The sequence below is a fragment of the Schistocerca cancellata genome, unplaced genomic scaffold (assembly GCF_023864275.1).
Source record: "Schistocerca cancellata isolate TAMUIC-IGC-003103 unplaced genomic scaffold, iqSchCanc2.1 HiC_scaffold_326, whole genome shotgun sequence".
Taxonomy (NCBI): Eukaryota; Metazoa; Arthropoda; class Insecta; order Orthoptera; family Acrididae; genus Schistocerca; species Schistocerca cancellata.
In genome coordinates this window covers 5001-10000 of record NW_026046344.1, presented here as the reverse complement: position 1 = coordinate 10000, position 5000 = coordinate 5001, and the positions used below count along the sequence as shown (strand labels likewise).

At 52.7% G+C, this 5000-nt stretch overlaps 1 non-coding gene across 1 annotated transcript in view; it reads right to left on the bottom strand.

Annotated features, from left to right (window-relative positions):
• LOC126117694 (small subunit ribosomal RNA) overlaps positions 1-1718 on the bottom strand; it is a 1909-nt gene extending 191 nt beyond the window's left edge. The window contains exon 1 of the ribosomal RNA XR_007525554.1: positions 1-1718. This exon is cut by the window's left edge and continues 191 nt beyond it. This is a non-coding gene — a ribosomal RNA (small subunit ribosomal RNA).
• Positions 1719-5000: the final 3282 nt, after the last annotated feature.

Here is a 5000-nt window from a genome sequence, read left to right as displayed (position 1 = left end):
ATCAACGCGAGCTTATGACTCGCGCTTACTGGGAATTCCTCGTTCATGGGGAACAATTGCAAGCCCCAATCCCTAGCACGAAGGAGGTTCAGCGGGTTACCCCGACCTTTCGGCCTAGGAAGACACGCTGATTCCTTCAGTGTAGCGCGCGTGCGGCCCAGAACATCTAAGGGCATCACAGACCTGTTATTGCTCAATCTCGTGCGGCTAGAAGCCGCCTGTCCCTCTAAGAAGAAAAGTAATCGCTGACAGCACGAAGGATGTCACGCGACTAGTTAGCAGGCTAGAGTCTCGTTCGTTATCGGAATTAACCAGACAAATCGCTCCACCAACTAAGAACGGCCATGCACCACCACCCACCGAATCAAGAAAGAGCTATCAATCTGTCAATCCTTCCGGTGTCCGGGCCTGGTGAGGTTTCCCGTGTTGAGTCAAATTAAGCCGCAGGCTCCACTCCTGGTGGTGCCCTTCCGTCAATTCCTTTAAGTTTCAGCTTTGCAACCATACTTCCCCCGGAACCCAAAAGCTTTGGTTTCCCGGAGGCTGCCCGCCGAGTCATCGGAGGAACTGCGGCGGATCGCTGGCTGGCATCGTTTATGGTTAGAACTAGGGCGGTATCTGATCGCCTTCGAACCTCTAACTTTCGTTCTTGATTAATGAAAACATACTTGGCAAATGCTTTCGCTTCTGTTCGTCTTGCGACGATCCAAGAATTTCACCTCTAACGTCGCAATACGAATGCCCCCGCCTGTCCCTATTAATCATTACCTCGGGTTCCGAAAACCAACAAAATAGAACCGAGGTCCTATTCCATTATTCCATGCACACAGTATTCAGGCGGGCTTGCCTGCTTTAAGCACTCTAATTTGTTCAAAGTAAACGTGCCGGCCCACCCAGACACTCAATAAAGAGCACCTTGGTAGGATTTCAACGGGGTCCGCCTCGGGACGCACGAACACGCACGAGGCGGTCGCACGCCTTCGGCTCGCCCCACCGGCAGGACGTCCCACGATACATGCCAGTTAAACACCGACGGGCGGTGAACCAACAGCGTGGGACACAAATCCAACTACGAGCTTTTTAACCGCAACAACTTTAATATACGCTATTGGAGCTGGAATTACCGCGGCTGCTGGCACCAGACTTGCCCTCCAATAGATACTCGTTAAAGGATTTAAAGTGTACTCATTCCGATTACGGGGCCTCGGATGAGTCCCGTATCGTTATTTTTCGTCACTACCTCCCCGTGCCGGGAGTGGGTAATTTGCGCGCCTGCTGCCTTCCTTGGATGTGGTAGCCGTTTCTCAGGCTCCCTCTCCGGAATCGAACCCTGATTCCCCGTTACCCGTTACAACCATGGTAGGCGCAGAACCTACCATCGACAGTTGATAAGGCAGACATTTGAAAGATGCGTCGCCGGTACGAGGACCGTGCGATCAGCCCAAAGTTATTCAGAGTCACCAAGGCAAACGGACCGGACGAGCCGACCGATTGGTTTTGATCTAATAAAAGCGTCCCTTCCATCTCTGGTCGGGACTCTGTTTGCATGTATTAGCTCTAGAATTACCACAGTTATCCAAGTAACGTGGGTACGATCTAAGGAACCATAACTGATTTAATGAGCCATTCGCGGTTTCACCTTAATGCGGCTTGTACTGAGACATGCATGGCTTAATCTTTGAGACAAGCATATGACTACTGGCAGGATCAACCAGGGAGCTGCGTCAACTAGAGCTGAGCAGCCGGCCGCCCGGGAGTGTGTCCCAGAGGCCCGCGCGAACACGCAAGCGTCCGCTCAATTATTCTGCAAACAGGAGGAGGCTGAGCTCCCCTGCACAATACACCTCAAAACCCTCTCAGGTCCCGGCGGCGCGCAGCGCCGTCCTAAGTACTTGGTCGGGTTCGAGAGAGGCGCAATCGCCCGGAGTTAGGCGAGTAGACGCTTTAGGTGCGACCACCCGTGCTCCCAACTGAGCTTGCCGCTGCCGACAGAGGCCCGGGAGCGTGCTGTCGTGGCATTGCCGGCGGGAGACAACACGCGCCACCTACGGTGACCGGCAGCTCCAACGCCAGCGCCACAGAAGGGCAAAGGCCCCACGTGGGTGCCGAAGCGAACTCTCCCAGCACAGCGCACGTGCCAACACGTCTGCACAACTGCGATACAAACCACCAGCGAGAACCGCTGGGGCGACCGAGCAGCAGACGGCGTCGCGGCGCCGAGTGCCGGGCGGCGGCGCATCCTCAACGCACACAGTCCTCAATCGGACCAGCACACTGCAGATGTCCACCGCGCTTCGCACCGGGCCGGCGAGGACCCACTTTGGCTGCACGGCGCCGCGCGCAGGGTGCCCCGGCGCGCAGCTGCGCCGCCTGCCGCGTCCGTCGGCCGGCGCGCCTGCCACTGGGCGCCCCCACCAGCCGGCTGTAGCGCGTGCGCCCACGCACCGCGCGGCCAGCACGCCGGGCGGCCCCCCCTCACCGGCCGGGGACAGTCCCACCCACCCACAGCCGCGTATCGCTTCACACCCAGATTCACATTCACGTTCGTTGGTATGGTGGGGACCGCTTCGTAGCTGTACCGATCGTTGCCCTCACAGATGTACCTCCAGCAAGGACAACCGCACCACAACGGGTTACCAGTTGTTCATTTGCGTAACGTCACCAGTAAACGTACACGTCCATCCCCGTTTGCAAAGTCAACTATTATTGCATGCCTGCCTGTCAGGTGTCAAGACACACTACATCCGCTCACATCCACGCAACAAAATGTGCCCGACTAGAGGGCACGTGGAAGGTGCCCCCGTACGTATGCGATGTCCACTGCGCGACCAACTGTCAACCGGCCTCTGTAGCATGTCGCAGATGTGGAACGCGGGGCACCGTGCTATCACATTGTGTGAGAAGAGACTACTACGTCTGCATACACGCGCCACTACATGAACAGACGGCTCATGCTGATCGCCATCCACTGCGTCCATTACTCCCACACGTCTCTATGGCGTACCACACTGCAATGCAGCTGTTATGGGGAGATGACACGTAGCTGTGTACACAACATTCTGAGCGGGTTGCGGTTGGACAATACATTACTGTAACGTGTCATATGCCAATTACAGAGCAGGGTAAGGCACAACTTGGGTTAGGTTAAGGCACAACTTGGGTTAGGTTAAGGCACAACTTGGGTTAGGTTAAGGCACAACTTGGGTTAGGTTAAGGCACAACTTGGGTTAGGTTAAGGCACAACTTGGGTTAGGTTAAGGCACAACTTGGGTTAGGTTAAGGCACAACTTGGGTTAGGTTAAGGCACAACTTGGGTTAGGTTAAGGCACAACTTGGGTTAGGTTAAGGCACAACTTGGGTTAGGTTAAGGCACAACTTGGGTTAGGTTAAGGCACAACGTGGGTTAGGTTAAGGCACAACGTGGGTTAGGTTAAGGCACAACGTGGGTTAGGTTAAGGCACAACGTGGGTTAGGTTAAGGCACAACGTGGGTTAGGTTAAGGCACAACGTGGGTTAGGTTAAGGCACAACGTGGGTTAGGTTAAGGCACAACGTGGGTTAGGTTAAGGCACAACGTGGGTTAGGTTAAGGCACAACGTGGGTTAGGTTAAGGCACAACGTGGGTTAGGTTAAGGCACAACTTGGGGGTAGATTGCGGTGCAAATTGCGTTACATTGCGGTGCAAATTGCGTTACATTGCGGTGCAAATTGCGTTACATTGCGGTGCAAATTGCGTTACATTGCGGTGCAAATTGCGTTACATTGCGGTGCAAATTGCGTTACATTGCGGTGCAAATTGCGTTACATTGCGGTGCAAATTGCGTTACATTGCGGTGCAAATTGCGTTACATTGCGGTGCAAATTGCGTTACATTGCGGTGCAAATTGCGTTACATTGCGGTGCAAATTGAGTTACATTGCGGTGCAAATTGCGTTACATTGCGGTGCAAATTGCGTTACATTGCGGTGCAAATTGCGTTACATTGCGGTGCAAATTGAGTTACATTGCGGTGCAAATTGAGTTACATTGCGGTGCAAATTGAGTTACATTGCTGTGCAAATTGAGTTACATTGCGGTGCAAATTGAGTTACATTGCGGTGCAAATTGAGTTACATTGCGGTGCAAATTGAGTTACATTGCGGTGCAAATTGAGTTACATTGCGGTGCAAATTGAGTTACATTGCGGTGCAAATTGAGGTAGGTTAAGGTGCAACACAGGTTAGGTTAAGGTGCAACATAGGTTAGGGTGCAAGATGGGTTAGGTTAAGGTGCAAGATGGGTTAGGTTAAGGTGCAAGATGGGTTAGGTTAAGGTGACATAGGTTAGGTTAAGGTGACATAGGTTAGGTTAAGGTGACATAGGTTAGGTTAAGGTGACATAGGTTAGGTTAAGGTGACATAGGTTAGGTTAAGGTGACATAGGTTAGGTTAAGGTGACATAGGTTAGGTTAAGGTGACATAGGTTAGGTTAAGGTGACATAGGTTAGGTTAAGGTGACATAGGTTAGGTTAAGGTGACATAGGTTAGGTTAAGGTGACATAGGTTAGGTTAAGGTGACATAGGTTAGGTTAAGGTGACATAGGTTAGGTTAAGGTACAAACTGGGTTGTGTTATGGTACACATTGCGTTGTAGTACAGTACACGTTAGGTTTGGGTACGGTACACAATGTGGTATGGGATGGCGTGTTGTGGGGGGGGGGGGTGAGGTTCGTTGATATCGACCGTAGGACGTGGATGCCCGAGGCAGCGTCAGTGTGTCAAAGGAGTTATGTCACGTCGGGATGCGCTTTTCGCTAGTGAGAGGGGGCGAGCCGTGTCTGTGGTTGCGGCAGACCTGTGTGTTTCATTCCTGCCAGTGTGTTTGTGCTGTAAGACGAGGCAGTGTGGTGATGTTGGGTGCACCCCTGTGTAGGACATGTGTGGGTGTTGGTGGCTTCTCTGAGCAATTGTGGTTGTCGGACGAGTGGGGTATTCTGTTTTATGATTGGACCTCCCGGTCTGG